Source organism: Hemiscyllium ocellatum, chromosome 44, assembly GCF_020745735.1.
Source record: "Hemiscyllium ocellatum isolate sHemOce1 chromosome 44, sHemOce1.pat.X.cur, whole genome shotgun sequence".
Taxonomy (NCBI): Eukaryota; Metazoa; Chordata; class Chondrichthyes; order Orectolobiformes; family Hemiscylliidae; genus Hemiscyllium; species Hemiscyllium ocellatum.
This window is the reverse complement of record NC_083444.1, coordinates 9,856,206-9,874,823: the sequence shown is the minus strand read 5'-3', so window position 1 is coordinate 9,874,823 and position 18,618 is coordinate 9,856,206. Positions and strand designations below refer to the sequence as shown.

General features: G+C 53.0%; 1 protein-coding gene across 2 annotated transcripts in view; it reads right to left on the bottom strand.

Annotated features, from left to right (window-relative positions):
• Nucleotides 1-9,750, bottom strand: part of LOC132835358 (vigilin-like) — a 107,267-nt gene extending 97,517 nt beyond the window's left edge. For both annotated transcript variants that reach the window (XM_060854819.1, XM_060854821.1), the window contains exon 1: nt 9,667-9,750. The gene's annotated coding sequence lies outside the window, so the exon portion shown is untranslated. The remainder of the gene's footprint in view (nt 1-9,666) is intronic.
• Between the last annotated feature and the right edge of the window lie 8,868 nt (nt 9,751-18,618).

Genomic DNA, 18,618 nt, shown 5'->3' with positions numbered 1-18,618 from the left:
AGGTGTACCCCAGAGATCTCTTTCTTCCTGTGATTTTTGTTGGAAATTCAGAGAATTACAGAACTGTTACAAAGCAGATGGAGGCTGTTCAGCCCCAGCCTTGTCTGCACCTGGCTCTCTGAATCAACATTACAACTCTGAGTCACTCTCCTGCCTTTCCCCCATAACCAGAGATTTGTACTTAAATCATCAGGTAATTCCCTCTTGAATTTCCCTGAAGTACGGAGCTTCAACGAGAGCAGTTTCACACTCCATTGTGAGGCCTTCTTTCGTCAAACAGCGGGTCAACATGTCATTCAAGTGCCCAATCACAACTGATAAGCATGGAAGTGTGGACCAGGAGGGGAGAACATAGCACTCCATCTTAACCAGCTGTCACAGGAAAATCACGCCAACTCCAAAGATAACAAATGCCATTTGTACTAATTTCACTCAAAGAACACCAGGCTTAGTTTTAGCTGGACTCAATCTCAAATCTGTTTTTAATTAAAAGCAATGACTAAACATTAAACCCGCAAATTGTTCCCAGAAATAAGTTTTAAATAACTATGAATTCCCCAAGCTTCATTAGCTCAGTTCAAGGTTCAGCTCAATAGTACAGATCCAGGGCAGAGGAAGTGCATTAAAACGAGTATCGCAACTTGACACAAACTGCTTTAGCAGATCTCCTCAGCTTTGTTTAGATTCAAATTTTACCGTGGTGGGATTTGAACTCTGATTCCCAGAACATTAGCCTGCCTGAAGAAGGGCTAATGCCAGAAACGTCGATTCTCCTGCTCCTTGGATGCTGCCTGACCTGCTGCGCTTTTCCAGCAACACATTTTTCAGCTCGGATATCCAGCATCTGCAGTCCTCACTTTCTCCCTGTAGAGCTAGCTAGCCTAGTGACATTACCACTACGTCACCAAATCCTCAGCATCCTGCTCCATAAACATCAGGTTATCCAAAACTTTCTGCTCCCCCATCCTAAATCGCGCTGAATCACATTGGCCCACCTTCACACTCTCCATTGTGCTCACTGACCTACATTAGCTTCCAGTTCCGCTAAAAACTTTAAAATTCTCATTGCTAATCTTACCCTCTCTCACACTGCAACCTCTTCAGACCCAGTGGGGGGAGGCTGGGATACTCATGCTGCAGACTCTCATAAGAGACATCACAGTGACGAGCACAGCCCTTTCAATAACCTGTTTATGGAGAGCGTCTGCAAGATTTGGCAGTTTCTTTCAGCATGTTGAACTCCGCATCTTCAGCAGCCACAACTCAGAAATCAACATGGTGCCCAGGCTCAGGGGCAAAGGAATAGGGGTTAGGATCCCCTCAGGAGAGACTCGAAACATTAGCTTGCATTATCTCCAGGGATGCTGCCTGACCTGCTGTGATCTCTAGCATGTTTTGTTTTCAGTACAGATACCAGCATCTGCAGTAATTTGCTCTTGCATCTGCATAGCATCTTTCACAACCTTGGCACTTCCCAAAGTGCCTCCAAGCTTTAACAATTCTGAAATACAACCAGCCGTTTGCACGTAGCAGGCTTTTGGATAATCCTTCTTTGTGAAGGGTTGTGGATACTGGAGAGAACTCCTTTGCCTTTCTTTGAAAAAATGTGGCTGGATCATTCATACCCACCCAAGATGGCAAATGGGGAGATGGGGCATTGTGGTAATGACGTTGAATGAGCAATTGAGAATCCCAGGCTAATATTCTTGGGATTGGGCTCCTATACCACCATCGAGAGTGGGGTGCTGGAAAAGCACAGTACATCAGGCAGCATCCGAGGAGCAGGAGAAATGACGTTTCAGGCAAGAGCCCTTCAGCAGGAATGCGGGCCTCATTCACGTTGAAGGGCTCCTGCCCGTAATGTTGATTTTCCTGCTCCTCGGATGCTGCCTGACCTGCCGTGCTTTCCCAGCACCACACTCTCGACTCTGATCTCAAACATCTGCAGTCCTCACTTTCTCCTTCAGTCCAAGCTGACCACAATCTCAAATCTGCCATCTTTGCCAAGTTGAGCGTATAATGTGATTCTCTCTTAAGTGGCTCCTGGGCTATTAGGAATGAGCAATCAATGCCGATCTAGGCAGCACCGCTCACATGTCATGAACATATAAAACGATAGGGGCGTCTGTTTAAAGCTTCATGAAACATTACCATCTCTGATTGTGTGGTGCTCCCTCAGTACTAGCACAAAGATGTAGGTGATAGGAGACATGGACTGTGGGTGTACCTAACAGGTACGAACACCCACAGAGCTGTTAGGGATCTTGATCGAAGCGACAGTGAAGGAACAGCTGATTTGGTTTGAAGTGTGGATGGCTTTGAGAGGAACATGGAGGGTGGTGATCCTAGGTACAGAATCCCTGCAGTACTGAAGGCTATTCGGCCCATCGAGTCCACAACGACCCTGCAAAGAGCATCGCACCCAGACTCACCCCCTATCTTACACTGCCCAGGGTTAATCCATGGAGCCTGCATACGCCTGGACACTATGGGGCAATTTATGGTTCCACTGAACCTGCACATCTTTGGTCTGAGGGGAAACCGGAGCATCCGAAGGAAACCCATGCAGACGCAGGAAGAACTCCGCATGTACAGTTGACCAAGGGTGGAATCGAACCCCAGTTCCTGGCGCTGTGAGGCAGCAGTGCTAACCACTGAGACCTTGTATCTGCTGCCTCCATCCTTCCAGTTGGGTCAGAGGTCACACACTTGGGATGGAGCATTAACCAAGGACGGGACTCAAACACATAACCATCTGACTCAGCAGTGACAGTACCAGCCTCTGAAGTACAGGTACAGAGCGGCATATGACAATGGGCAGGTTACCCAGAATTCAGGAGTCAAAGCCACTCTGTTGAAGCTTAATTTGAGATTTGCTTTTTGTAAATGGAGCAGACAAATTATCTACAAAAATCATACAAAACCCTACAGGGGGCTCACGGAAGTTCTCACTTGACCTGCCCTATATTTACAATAGCCCAAACTATTAGTATCACAGGAGAGGAACTAGCAAAACAGGACACATACTGGAGCAAGAGTGTGGTGCTGGAAAAGCACAGCAGGTCAGGCAGCATCAGAGGAGCAGGAGAATCGATGTTTCAGGCAAGAACCCTTCATCAGGATTCCTGATGTTTCTGATATTTCTGAGGAAGGGCTCTGGCCAGAAATGTTGATTCTCCTGCTCCTCGGATGCTGCCTGACCTGCTGTGCTTTTCCAGCACCACACACTCCACTCTGATCTCAGCATCTGCGGGTCCTCACTTTTTCCTAGGACACGTATACTGGCAGCAATGAACATTAAATACAATAATGCTAGCGGAAACACGCTGGAAGTAAATTCAAAAAGGCATTCTGCTGCTGTACAGCTCCGTAAAGGCTTTAGTAACCAGAAGAGATTTGGACTAAGAAGATTACCTTACAGAGTGCAGACGCCATTCTAAAAGAAAAATACCGTGGATGCCTGGAGTCTGAAATAGGATTTTTAAAAAATTGCTGGAAAATCTTAATCCAGACAGAGAAAGAGAGTCTACTTTTTAAGTTGATGACCTGTCATCACAGCAAAACTGAAAGGACATCAATCAGAAATGCAAACTCTGCTTCTCTCCACAGATGCCACCAAACTGAAAATGGATTGCTGGAAAAGCGCAGCAGGTCTGGCAGCATCCAAGGAACAGGAAATTCGACGTTTCGGGCATAAGCCCTCCTGATGAAGGGCTTATGCCCGAAACGTCGAATTTCCTGTTCCTTGGATGCTGCCTGACCTGCTGCGCTTTTCCAGCAATACATTTTCAGCTCTGATACTCCAGCATCTGCCGACCTCACTTTCTCCTCGAAGATTTTAATCTACTGCGAATACAGATGCCACCGAACCTGTTCAGATTTCCTCTGCCAACTCTTGCTCTCGGCTTTAAGTGTGGAACGTGGTATCAGGAGCAGTTGCTGAGGTGTGACACAGATTCCTCTAGGGAGGAGCCAGATTAACGTATGCAGCGGAAAAGGAGGATATGCTGACAGGGAGAAATGAAAGGGATGGAGAAGAGGGAGGCAGCTCAGGTACAGTATAACCACCAGCACAGAGCAGATGGGCCCAATGGCCCACGTCTGCGCTGGAAACTGCAGACCTCAAAATGGAACAAAAGGGACCATATTGAACAGATTTTCTATTTTTGCTGTCAGTGCATCTGATCAGGGAATAGTCAGTGGTTTTGTGCAGGGCTGGAGGTACAGGAAGGAGTGCGGATGTACACAAACTGGGTTGAGGTGGTGTGGAGCTGAATTAACACTGGCATAGGCCAGACCAAGCCAGGGTGGTGATGCTCCCATGGTTCCCAAGGACTTTTGAGATTGATCGCCTGACCTGTGCAGAAGAGGTGTCAAACAGAAGCCAGGGCTTTTTCCCCCAGATGGAGAGCAAATGGGAAACATGCAAACACTTTTCCCCCAAATCAGTCGGCAGCCTTACGCACACAGCAAGCCGCAGCCATCAATGACTGCCTACTGCACTCTGAGATAGGGAGTCACATCAGTGCAGGCAAATTACAGAGCTAGAAGGATTACTCAAGGATAGAATAATCTTTCCACTGGCTCAGTGAATTGAAGCTCTCAAGAACCGCGCAAGTTCCGGGCCTGATTGAATACCTGATGCTTTCAGTCTCAACAGCTTCTCAATCAGCAGCCTTCAGTGTGCAGGTTAACACTAACCTATACCCGAGACCATATCCATTTAGAAGTGGTGCTCTGAAACAGAGTTGGTGCAATGCTACAGCACACTGACACTCCAGAGTACGACAGAACTGAGAGACAGGCCGTGGGTCTACTGTTAAGAGGGACTCACTTCCTGACACCCAAAAGCTGTGAACTATCTCCAAGATACAAGTCAGGTGTACGATTAGATTAGAATAGATTCCCTAGAGTGGAAACAGGCCCTTCGGCCCAACCAGTCCACACCAACCCTCCGAGGAGTAACTCACCCAGACCCATTTCCTTCTGACTAATGCATCTAACACTGTGGCCAATTTAGCACAGTCAATTCACCTGACCTGCACATCTTTGGACTGTGGGGAGGAAACCAGAGCACAGGGAGGAAACCCACGCAGACATGGCGAGAATGTGCAAACTCCACGCAGACAGTTGTCCGAGGCTGGAATCGAACCTGGAACCCTGGCGCTGTGAGGCAGCAGTGCTAACCACTAAGCCACCGTGCTGCCCACTTGTACAGCTGAGTCATTCATTGATCGGTGATACCTCACCAAAAAAAAAAGAGGACGACTCTCTTCCACCTTCCAGTTGAGTTTGTCGGTGGCTGTATTGATCAACATGGCTACCGCAGGCTCTGTTATACTTGGGGCGGATGGTAGTCACAGTAGGGGTGGGTGTGGCAGCATGCTCCATTTGCTGTTTCCGCCTGCCGTTTTTCCCCATCAGCAAGTGCTCGACACCTTCCTGGATGTTGCTCTGCCACTTTGGACGGTCTTGGGCCAGTGATTCCCGGATGCCTGCAGGAATGCCGCACTTTGCCAGCGAGGCCTTGAGGGTATCACTGAAGCACTTCCTTCAGTGGGGCCCGCATGCCACTTCGAAGCCAGGAGTCTTGGGTTGGTCACATGGACGACGTGCCCAGGCCTTCGTAGCCAATTGAAGGCGGTCAGAGCCCTGCCTCAATGCCGAGGATGGGTTAGACTGGTGCTGGAAAAGCACAGGAGGTCAGGCAGCATCTGAGGAGCAGAAGAATCCGACGTTTCGGGCAAAAGCCCTTCATCAGGAATGAATGAATGGTGCTTTTCCAGCACCACTATAACCTTGACGATGATCTCCAGCACGTGCAGTTCTCACTTTCACCTCAATGCTGAGTATGTTGGTCTGATTGAGGACACTGGTGTTGCCGCATCCTTCTTCCTAGCAGATTTGCAGAATCTTGCACAGGCAGCATTGGTACAGATTCAACAACACTCAAGATGTTCATCGCCATCAAGGGCAAAGCAGCCCGCTCATTCAGCATCTCATCCCCTCCATTTCTGATGTTCAATGGCAGCAGTGAGTAATATTAACTCACTGAACTTCCTCCAATAGCACCTTCCAAACTGATGTCTCTTAACAGCTGAATTTCACTTGCCACTTTTCTAGCCACTCCTGTCCATGTCCTTTTGAAGCTCTGTGCCAGCTTCCTCACAGTTCTCAAAAGCTCTACAACTTAAGCAAATGCTCAAATTGTACCCTGTGCACCTATCAGTAATACTCAAAGGAGGGGCAAGGATCCCCACTAAAACCCCTGGAGCCCCACTCCAGGCTGGGCAAAAAAAACACCCATTAACCACTAGTCCTGGTTCCCTGTCACCAGATGATCATGACAGGAACGTCGATTCTCTTGCTCCTCAGACGTAACCTGCCCTGGCTGTGCTTTTCCAGCAACACACACTCTTCCCTGTCATCACTGGAGATCAACTGAGCGTGGGCATCTGTAAGAATGGGTGATGATGCCTTTTGTGGTGGAACAGTCCATTGGTACACACTTCAGTCCGTAAACAAAGTGTGACCCTTTGGTAGAGAGCCTTCAGCAGCACCGAGGGTCCCCAGGACCTGCTACTGCTACAGTGTGCGGTATCAACTGATTTGGGATCAACTGTACTTTCAATTGAGCTCCGAGCCGGAAGGTTGTGGGTCCCAGAGACTCAAGTGCAAACTCCAGGTCTACATTTTAAGAACAGGACTGCAGGAGTGTTGCAGTTTCAGAGATGCTGCCTGGACTGGAGGGCTTGCCTTATAAAGAAAGGTTGACTAGGCTCGGACTTTTCTCTCTGGGGAGAAGGAGGGAGAGAGGAGACCTAATCGAGGTGTGCAAACTAATGAGAGTAATAAATAGAGTCAATAACCAGAGACTTTTCCCCAGGGTAAGATTGAATGGTACAGGAGGTCATAGTTTTAAGATATTAGCAGAAAGGTATAGAGGAGACGTCAGAAGTAGGTTCTTTATGCAGAGAGTTGTGAATGTATGGAATGCGTTGCCAGCGGTGGTGGTGGAAGCAGAGTCATTAGGGACATTTAAGGGACTGCTGGACACGCACATGGATAGCAGTGAGTTGAGGGGTGTGTGTAGGTTAAGTTACCATATTTTACATTAGATTAAATCTCAGCACAACATCATGGGCCAAAAGGCCTGTTCTGTGCCATACTTTTCTATGTTCTATGCTATCATTCAGATGAGAAGTTATCATTCCCAGGTGACAGCAGAGACTGCACCTCATCAGCACCAAAGCAACATGGAGCGTCCCGTGTTCACAGGAAGAGGCGCTGTACAAACACACATTTCATCTTTCCCTTTTTATATTTAAAAAAAAAACACAACTCAAAAGGAAATGAAGGCCACGAGACACACGCGCACACTGTGAATGCAGTTTACACACAACGTTGCTTTGGAAACACTCGCAACCTGCAGTCATCACAGCGCGTGTGTGTGTGTGTGCACGTGTTGTGTGTCAGTCATCAGTGTGCGTGTAAGCGCGCATGCAATGGGGGGGTGGGAAAGAAGAGGAAAGGGGATGGGGGAAGAGAAGAGGAAAGAGGATGGGGGGGGAAGAGAAAAGGGGTTGGGGGGAGAGAGAGAGGATGGGGGCTGGGGGGGCGAGAGGGGATGGGGGCTGGGGGGGGCGAGAGGGGATGGGGACTGGGGGGGGGCGAGAGGGGATGGGGACTGGGGGGGGCGAGAGAGGATGGGGGCTGGGGGGGGAGAGAGGATGGGGGCTGGGGGGGGAGAGAGGATGGGGGCTGGGGGGGGAGAGAGGATGGGGGCTGGGGGGGGAGAGAGGATGGGGGCTGGGGGGGGAGAGAGGATGGGGGCTGGGGGGGGAGAGAGGATGGGGGCTGGGGGGGGAGAGAGGATGGGGGCTGGGGGGGGAAGAGAGGATGGGGGCTGGGGGGGGAAGAGAGGATGGGGGCTGGGGGTAGAGAGGATGGGGGCTGGGGGTAGAGAGAATGGGGGCTGGGGGGGGAAGAGAGGATGGGGGCTGGGGGGGGAAGAGAGGATGGGGGCTGGGGGGGGAAGAGAGGATGGGGGCTGGGGGGGGAAGAGAGGATGGGGGCTGGGGGGGGAAGAGAGGAGGGGGACGGGGGGGAAGAGAGGAGGGGGACGGGGGGGAGAGAGGAGGGGGACGGGGGGGAGAGAGGAGGGGGACGGGGGGGAGAGAGGAGGGGGACGGGGGGGGGGACGGGGGGGGGAGAGAGGAGGGGGACGGGGGGGGAGAGAGGAGGGGGAGAGAGGAGGGGGAGAGAGGAGGGGGAGGGGGACGGGGGGGGGGACGGGGAGGGGGACGGGGAGGGGGACGGGGAGGGGGACGGGGAGGGGGACGGGGAGGGGGACGGGGAGGGGGACGGGGAGGGGGACGGGGAGGGGGACGGGGAGGGGGACGGGGAGAGGAGGGGGACGGGGGAGGAGGGGGGGGGTGGGGGAGGAGGGGGATGGGGGGAGGAGGGGGATGGGGGGATGGGGGATGGGGGGATGGGGGATGGGGGGAGGAGGGGGATGGGGGGAGGAGGGGGATGGGGGGAGGAGGGGGATGGGGGAGGAGGGGGATGGGGGAGGAGGGGGGTGAGGGGGAGGAGGGGGATGGGGGTGGGGGGATGGGGGGGTGGGGGGGGAGGGGGATGGGGGGATGGGGGGGTGGGGGGAGGAGGAGGATGGGGATGGGGGGGTGGGAGGAGGATGGGGATGGGGGGAGGAGGAGGAGGATGGGGATGGGGGGAGGAGGAGGAGGATGGGGATGGGGGGAGGAGGAGGATGGGGATGGGGGGAGGAGGAGGAGGATGGGGATGGGGGGAGGAGGAGGAGGATGGGGATGGGGGGGAGGAGGAGGAGGATGGGGATGGGGGGGGAGGAGGATGGGGATGGGGGGGGAGGAGGATGGGGATGGGGGGGGGGGGAGGATGGGGATGGGGGGGAGGAGGAGGATGGGGATGGGGGGGAGGAGGATGGGGATGGGGGGAGGAGGAGGATGGGGATGGGGGGAGGAGGAGGAGGATGGGGATGGGGGGGAGGAGGATGGGGGGGAGGAGGATGGGGGGATGGGGATGGGGGGGAGGAGGAGGAGGATGGGGATGGGGGGGAGGAGGATGGGGGGGAGGAGGATGGGGGGATGGGGATGGGGGGGAGGAGGATGGGGATAAGTCAAGGGAATTTGAGTGAATGATGATGTTGTTGTTGCTGGGGGGGGGGGGGGGCACCCATCCCTCTATGCTCCCTGGCACAGCTGCTGCTTCTCTTGGTGAGGGAGGCGGGGGGAGGACAGCATCTTCCTCCTGCCCCCCCCCCCCCCCCCCGGGGTCCCAGGGCCGGGGCTGAGCTGCCTCCTCGACGCCGGGGCCTAACGTTCAGGCTCCGGGGGAGAAAATCAATCGAGGTCCGCTGACCCCCCCTGTATTCAGGATGGGTTTTGTTTCGGATGTGTGTATTGCGGGGCGGAGAGAAATAACCCCAGGCCCTGGTTAGCGCTTAACTAGCGCTTAACCAGCTGGTGATCTGCTGGTGGTCAATGATAACCAGCTTCGCCGCTTACCCCCCTCCCGAGGGTCACGGGGATTGTATTATTATTGGAAACAGAGGGTGGGGGTGCTGGTTTCGCTAGTTATGTCGCTAGTTAAGGGGGTTAACTAGCGCCCCCCGCCGTTCCCACTCACCGAGCGCCGCCGCCGTCTCGAGCTGGAGCCGACATCGAGCGCGAGCCTTCCCGCTCCGCCCCCCCCCCTCCCGGGGATCACTCCGCCACCGTCAGACGTCCCCCTGACGTCATGACGTTGCACGTCCCACACACACCCCACCCCCAAACTCCACCTCTGGGACTGTATCCATACGCCCCGTAGCCAGGAGGGGGAACTCCAAACACACTCAGTGAGGATTTCACCCACGTGACCAACAATGACCCCCCCCCCACCTCCCAACAACAAAATTGGCCATCACAACTGTGACCCCCCCCCCCAAACCAAACTTGGCCATCACCAACAATTATCTCCCAACCCACTCCAAAGTTGGACATCACCAATAATTTTCCCTCAACACACTCTAAAGTTGGACATCACCAACAATTCCGCCCCCCCAACCCACTCCAAACTTGGTCATCACCAACAATTATCTCCCAACCCACTCCAAACTTGGGCCATCACCAACAATTATCTCCCAACCCACTCCAAAGTTGGGCCATCACCAACAATTATCTCCCAACCCACTCCAAAGTTGGGCCATCACCAACAATTATCTCCCAACCCACTCCAAAGTTGGGCCATCACCAACAATTATCTCCCAACCCACTCCAAAGTTGGACATCACCAACAATGACCCCTGACCCCATTCCAAAGTTGGCCATCACCAACAATTCCACCCCCCCCAACCCACTCCAAACTTGGTCATCACCAACAATTATCTCCCAACCCACTCCAAAGTTGGACATCACCAACAATTATCTCCCAACCCACTCCAAACTTGGGCCATCACCAACAATTATCTCCCAACCCATTCCAAAGTTGGACATCACCAATAATTTTCCCTCAACACACTCTAAAGTTGAACATCACCAACAATGACCTCTGACCCCATTCCAAAGTTGGCCATCACCAACAATTCCGCCCCCCCAACCCACTGCAAAGTTGGCCATCACCAACAGTAACTCCCCCAATCCACTCCAAACTTGGGCCATCACCAACAATGATTTCCCCCCCTCCCCCAACCCACTCCAAGGTTGGCCATCACCATCAACTCCCCCCACTCCCTGTAACCTCCCGTCCAAATACAGATAGACAGGAAGTGCATCTCGCCCATTGGGCACACATCCTTCCTTCAGTACCCACGACCACTAAAGTTTACCATTTCCAACAACTCACTGCAGCAGCCCCTTCCTCCAAACCACACTGCTTCCCTACCCTCCCCACACCCGCCCCCCCCAAACTTTTTCTGAGCTTCCCAAACTTAACTTTATGCTCCTGCCTCTACTGTAACATTCTATCCCCATCTCCATAGTGTTAGCAATGCCCATCAGCCACCATCTCCTGCACCACTCACCACGCTGTGTATTCTTGGGTCGGTTCTTTCTAAACCTTTTTTCTCATGTGCACTCCCCTTCCCCCCCCCCCCCCCCCGCCCTCCCCCGGTGCCCATTACACCTTACTCCCATTTGTCCCCCCCTCCCATCATCTCCCCATTTCTCCTCATTTTCCCACACCCGTTCCAGCAATCGGAATTAGTTTTGCCAATAACCCACGATCCAGATTGTAACCTTTGTTCCAAAGCTCCATCCACCCTGACCCCCATTCAGAGGTTCAGAATTAATTTATTGCCAACTCATGCCACTCACAACATGACCCCTCCCCTGTGCCAATTCCAAGAGTTGACATTAAAGTCCCCAGCAACATTGATCGATGAAGACCCTTCCCAGAAGGAAAGTAACATAAAATTTGAGATTCATCTTCAAGCTAGTAGGAGTAGTAAATTATTATCTCAAGTATGATGTTCCCCCATTATACTTTCCCCATGCAGGCAAATGGATTGTTCGGGTTCAGCCATTACTGCCATCAGCGCTGGTAACCAGATCTCAAACAATGACAAGACAGGAAAGAGACAGCCAGCTTAGTTGGCATGGTGTTAAGACAGTAATCTCTCCCTCTATATCGGCAAAATGAAGGAGCTGGTCATCAACTTCAGGAAACGGAGTGGAGGATACACTCCTGCCTGGATCAATGGTGCTGAGATGGAGGTGGTTGAGAGCTTCAAGATTTTTCATGTACCCATTCAGATTCCTTTTCAATGTTGTATTGTACCAGCCTCCACCATTTCCTCTGTCAGCTCATTCCATACACACACCACCCTCTGCATGAAAATGTTGCCCCTTAGTTCTTTTTTCAATCATTCCCCTCTCATAGAGATGTACAGCATGGAAACAGATCCTTCAGTCCAACCCTATCCATGCCCGTCATGATTTTATAAACCTCTATAAGGTCATTCCTCAGCCTCTGATGCCCCAGGGAAAACAGCCCCAACCTATTCAGCCTCTCCCTACAGCTCAAACCATCCAACCCTGGCAAAATCCTTGTCAATCTTTTCTGAACCCTTTCAAGTTTCACAACATCCTTTGGATAGCAGGGAGACCAGAACTGAACAGTATTCCAAAACTGGCCTTACCCATGTCCTGTTGCTCTTCTCTCCTCCGCTGTTCCTTCAATCACTACTTCACGTCGGTCACGTGCTTCGGGGCCTTGGTCATGGACCTCTGTCACTCCTGCGGCCTCCACATTGGAGCTAGAGCCACGGGCCTGGGGATGTGTGAGCTCTGTACTTCCTGTTCCCTGTCCAACACTCCTCCAGACGCTATCACCAGTCCACCCGTCCACGCTTCTCTCGGACACTGTTGCTCCCTCAGGTACCCAGGCCTAGCTGCAGACCTGGAGCCTCGACCTAGCCTGCGAGTCCAGGCCTGGTGGGAGGTCAGGAAATTCGACGTTTCGGGCCAGAGCCCTTCATCAGGAATGAGTTTCCTCATTCCTGATGAAGGGCTCTGGCCCGAAACGTCGAATTTCCTGTTCCTTGGATGCTGCCTAACCTGCTGTGCTTCAACCAGCAACACATTTTCAGCTCTGATCTCCAGCATCTGCAGACCTCACTTTTTACTGGTGGGAGGTCAGCCCGGGACCTGCTCTTCGTTCGCCTGTGGGACCCCGAGCTGGGGTGAGTTACTGCGCCTGTTTCATAGAAGAACCTCAACCTATTTCACTTTCCTTGACTATCTCCTTAGCCATGCATTTTCCTGAACAGCTTTGCTTTAGCTCCTCTCCTGTGGTGTCCCTTCACAGGATGTCAGCGACCGGAGGAACAGGGCAAACAGGAACAGCACTTTCAAAATGGGGGCGTTCAAAACTCACATTCCTTTTCATCACTCCTCCGTGGGATGTGAGTAACGCCAACATTTATTGCTCCATCCGTGCTAACCCTGGAGGAGGTGAGCCATGTCCCTGTAACACTGCAGTCCCTGGAAGGTAGGGACACCCGCTGTGCTGTTGCAAAGAGGACGCTGGCATTTTCTGACCGGCAATGGCAATACGGTACCCAGAACACAGGCTGAAACTTGAAAAGGTGATGATCAGAAGCTGGGAGAAGTATGGACGAGGGTCTCATCAGCAGATGAGCTGGGCATTTGAGAAAGGACGTACTGGCACTGAGGAGAGTGGGGAGGTGCAGAGGAGATTGATCCCGGAGTTGAGAGGGTTGCTTATGAGACCAGGACTATACTCATTGTAATTTGGAACAATGAAGTGGGGAGATCCTTCAAAACATGTAAAATGCTGAAGGGAATAGGTAAGCCAGAAGCAGGGAGGTTGTTTCCACTGGCGGTGAAACGAGAACGAAGGGGCATAGCCTCAAATTAAAGGAGGGGGGGGGGGGGGGGAGGGAGTAGATTTAGGACTGAGCTGAGGAGAAACTTCTTCACCCAAAGGGCTGTGAATCTGTGGAAGCAGTTGAGGCTAAATTGTTGAGTGTCTTTGGAATTCGAATGTTTTAGAATTAGGTTTATTGTCACATGCACTTGAGTTACAAAAGGGCAGGAGTACAGTGAAAAGATTTTGGAACAGTAAAGGAATTAAGGGTTAGGGTGAGGGGGGGGGGGCGGGGTAAGCGGAGCTGAGTCCAAGAAAAAGATCCGCCATGATCTTATTGAATGGCAGGGCAGACTCAATGAGCCAAATGGCCTCCTCCTGCTTCTAGTTCTTATGTGACAAAGGTAGAGGCAGGAGGCCGATGTTTAGCACAAATCTGTTCTCCTCAAAAAATTCCTTTGCTCTCTATTGGGAAAGACATCATATTTGGAGTTGCTCCTTCATTACATAATCGAAACATTGTTGTGGTATTACCTCCATTTTAACTCAGCACCATAACCTCCGCCAGCGATAAGCAACTCCCTTAGACAATCCGCCAGTGATATTTTAATCTCTTTTAATGAGCGACACCAACTGTTTGGTGATGAAGCAAAGTTTCAGTTGAAAGATCCCTCATTCCTTACAGGAGCACAAGGCATTAAAGGCCATTCGGCCCGCTTCAGCTTCACTTCCATGTGCAGAGCAGTGAAACATTTGTAATGTTACCACCAACAGCACTACCTTAGGTACAAGGTACCTCGGTACAGATGCTTAAGTATTTGGTATAAAATAGATAATAAAAAGAAATCCAGAGTAAGAATAAAAAGAAAATTTTTTTTAAAAAAGTATTCTATTTACAGTGCTTCCACCCCAGTCCCTGCCAGCACTGACCGCATCAGGCAGGACATCCAGACCACACCGGGCCGAGTGTCCAGACTGCACCGGACCACGCCTCTGAGCCACACGAGGACGATCTTCCAGACCGCACCGGGCCGAGCCTCCAGGCTGAGCCTCTGGCCACAACAGGCCAAGCCTCCGGACCACAACAGCCCAAGCCTCCGGACCGCACCAGGCTTCAAAACTCGAGGTCTTGCTTCCAACCTGCAAAGGGCCTTGCCTCCCACGCGACAGCCTCCTGTCCGGGCCTCGCCTTCCCCAAAACGGCCTCCTGTCCGGGCCTCGCCTTCCCCAAAACGGCCTCCAGCCCGGGCCTCGCCTTCCCCACAACGGCCTCCAGCCCGGGCCTCGCCTTCCCCACAACGGCCTCCAGCCCGGGCCTCGCCTTCCCCACAACGGCCTCCAGCCCGGGCCTCGCCTTCTCCACAACGGCCTCCAGCCCGGGCCTCGCCTTCTCCACAACGGCCTCCAGCCCGGGCCTCGCCTTCCCCAAAACGGCCTCCTGTCCGGGCCTCGCCTTCCCCAAAACGGCCTCCAGCCCGGGCCTCGCCTTCCCCACAACGGCCTCCAGCCCGGGCCTCGCCTTCCCCACAACGGCCTCCAGCCCGGGCCTCGCCTTCCCCACAACGGCCTCCAGCCCGGGCCTCGCCTTCCCCACAACGGCCTCCAGCCCGGGCCTCGCCTTCCCCACAACGGCCTCCAGCCCGGGCCTCGCCTTCCCCACAACGGCCTCCAGCCCGGGCCTCGCCTTCCCCACAACGGCCTCCAGCCCGGGCCTCGCCTTCCCCACAACGGCCTCCAGCCCGGGCCTCGCCTTCCCCACAACGGCCTCCAGCCCGGGCCTCGCCTTCCCCACAACGGCCTCCAGCCCGGGCCTCGCCTTCCCCAAAACGGCCTCCTGTCCGGGCCTCGCCTTCCCCAAAACGGCCTCCAGCCCGGGCCTCGCCTTCCCCACAACGGCCTCCAGCCCGGGCCTCGCCTTCCCCACAACGGCCTCCAGCCCGGGCCTCGCCTTCCCCACAACGGCCTCCAGCCCGGGCCTCGCCTTCCCCACAACGGCCTCCAGCCCGGGCCTCGCCTTCCCCACAACGGCCTCCAGCCCGGGCCTCGCCTTCCCCACAACGGCCTCCAGCCCGGGCCTCGCCTTCCCCACAACGGCCTCCAGCCCGGGCCTCGCCTTCCCCACAACGGCCTCCAGCCCGGGCCTCGCCTTCCCCACAACGGCCTCCAGCCCGGGCCTCGCCTTCCCCACAACGGCCTCCAGCCCGGGCCTCGCCTTCCCCACAACGGCCTCCAGCCCAGGCCTCGCCTCCCACGCGACAGCCTCCTGTCTGGGCCTCGCCTCCCACGCGACGGCCTCCAGTCTGGACTCCGCCTCCTCCATTTCCATCCGAGTAAGTTTAAAAACTTTAAAAAATACACAGAAAAGAAAAGGAAAACAAAATCGGATAGAGTGGACAAGCTTAGACACGGGAGGCCCGCACAACTGCCACAACATTCACACTGATCTCAGTGGATCTTCCACCTCAGCTCTGAATTCCCATCATTCCTTGCTATGGATATACCACCCTCTACATGAAAACATTACTCCCTTTTAAATCTTTCCCCTCTCACATTAAACCCACGTCCTATAATTTTGGACTCGCCTCCTCTGGGGAAAAGAATCTTGGCTATTTACCCTATCCATGCCCCTCATGATTTTATAAACTGCTATAAAGGTCACTCCTCAGCCTCCGACGCTCCAGGGAAAATAGCCCCAGCCTTTTCAACATTTCCCTATCGCTCCAACCCTCCAACCGTGGCAACATCCTTTCATATCTTTTCAGAATCCTTCTTGAACAATTGCAGTCCACGTGTTGTGGGTTGCCATCCTGAGGAAGGGAATTCCAGGATTTTGATCCGAGGACACTGAAGGAATGGTACATTTCCATGTCAGGGAGGGGAGTGGCGCAGAGGGCAACCTGCAGGGGGCGGTGTTTCCACTGACTGTCTCATATTGCTGGGCTACTAGACCTCCTTCCCCACCCCACATCCTCGACATGGGAGGGATATCTGTATCTTTCTGTGTGTGCACCCGTCCAATCTAACACCGATGTGATTCAGAAGACAGTGAGAGGCAGTAGCAGACGTAGGCCATTTGGCCCATCGAGTCTGATCTGCTATACAATGAATTCTCTATTCCTGAGATGCTGCCTGGCCTGCTGTGCTTTGACCAGCAACACATTTGCAGCTGTGATCTCCAGCATCTGCAGACCTCATTTTTTTACTGCTATACAATGAGACCATTCAACGGCTACTCTGAAAACCCTCAACTCCACCCTCCTGCCTTTTCCCCATTCTGATTAAAAATCTCTCGCTCAGCCTCGAATATACTTAACGACCCAGCCCTCTGTGGGAAAGAGTTCCACAGATTCACTCCCCTCCGATAGAGAAAAAAATTCTTCCTCATCTCTGTCTTCACTGGGAGATCTGAGTCTGAGGTGATGCCCCTCTGATCTTAGACCCTCCCTCAAGGGGAAACAACCTCTCCATGTCTTCCCTCTCAAGCCCCTGAAGATTATTATTATTGAGCAGGGTCCTCAGTTTATGAACACCCATAAGCTATGAACACGATCACGGGAGTGTAATTTTAAAGATCCTACATACAAGTATTGGCTGTTTATCCAAACCTGAAAAGGCCAACCTGACCAAATCAGAGGAAGAATACCTCATCTTCCACCTGGGCAGCCTACAGCCAAGAGGATTCAACATCGAGTTCTCTAATTTCAAGTAACTATCCCACCCATCCCCTGACTCCCTTCCATCCCTCTGACCCACCCTTCTTTCTAGCTACCAACCGGATTCATCCCCTCCCATCGAATAACCAGGTCATACCCACTACCTGTGTCCACCTATCACGGCCTCACAATTGCGCTGCTCTCCCCGCCCCCTTTATCAGTAGCGCCCCCCCCCCCACATCTAGTTCTGAAAAGGGGTTAATGTCCAAAACATTGACCTCGCCACCTCCTGAAGCTGCCTGGCTTACTGTGTTCTTCCAGCCTACCTTACAAATATTTCTTGGACTTACCAATGGCTCCTTTTGTAATATCCTGCATTGTGTGTCAAATCGACTTCCAGACCCGGACGCAGGGGACTGCCTGTAGTTCCTGCTCCTCGGATGCTGCCTGACCTGACCAGCACCAGTCTAATCTAAAAACTGTAGGTTTCAATAAGGTCGCCTCTTGTTCTTCTCAACCCCAGTGAGTCCAATTGCTAACCTACTCAACCTGCATACCTGGGATCATCCTGGTGTGCCAACCTTTGTAGGATGCCGACAGTGTGGAAGCGGGCCATTCAGCCCATGCTGAAGGGCATCCCGCCCAGACCCACTCTATCCATATTATCCTGCATTTTGCATGGCCAATCCACCTAACCTGCGCATCCCTGTACACTCAGGGGCCATAAGACATAGGAGTGGCTCACTTAACCATATATGCATTGTCTGAGAGTAAGGCCATTCGAGTCCACTCCGCCATTCAATTAGTGGGTGGCACAGTGGTTAGCACTGCTGCCTTACAGCGCCAGAGACCCGGGTTCAAGTCCCGCCTCAGGCGACTGACTGTGTGGAGTTTGCACATTCTCCCCGTGTCTGCGTGGGTTTCCTCCCACAGTCCAAAGATGTGCGGGTCAGGAGAATTGGCCATGCAGGGGCAAATGTATGGGTGGGTTGCACTTTGGCGGGTGGGTGTGGACTTGTTGGGCTGAAGGGCCTTGCTTCCACACTATAAGTAATCTAATCAATCATGGCTGATGGGAGAACTTAGCATGGCCAATCTGCATAACCTGCAGGAGGAAACGCACACAGACACGGGGTGGGGAGGTGTGCAAATCAAACCCAAGTCCCTGACGCTGGCACTGAGCCACTCCTGACCTTCCTCCAGTGCCAGTCTATAAGGTGACCAAGGCTTCTAACAATTCCCTCAACAGTTCTTTCTGAAGACATTGAAAAAGGTGAGACTCAGTTCTGATATCCACTGATAGAGGTGCACCTCCCAAAAAAGCTAGTGCTTCCAAATAAACCTGTTGAACTCTAAACTGGCTGTTGTGTGATTTTTTTTGTAACTTTGTCCATCCCAGTCCAACACCCCACATCACCCTTCCTTACTAGTGTTTTTTTTTGCAAATCCCCAGCTAGCCCTTCCCCCTTGGTCTGATCAAAATAAAAACCCCGTGGGTTGCTCTTATATTTTCCACGCATTTCCTTCGACTCTCAGACAATGCATATTTGGTTAAGTGAGTCACATGCTCAAAATACATCCCGTATCGTTTCCTAAACACACCTCTTAGGAAGGGGGG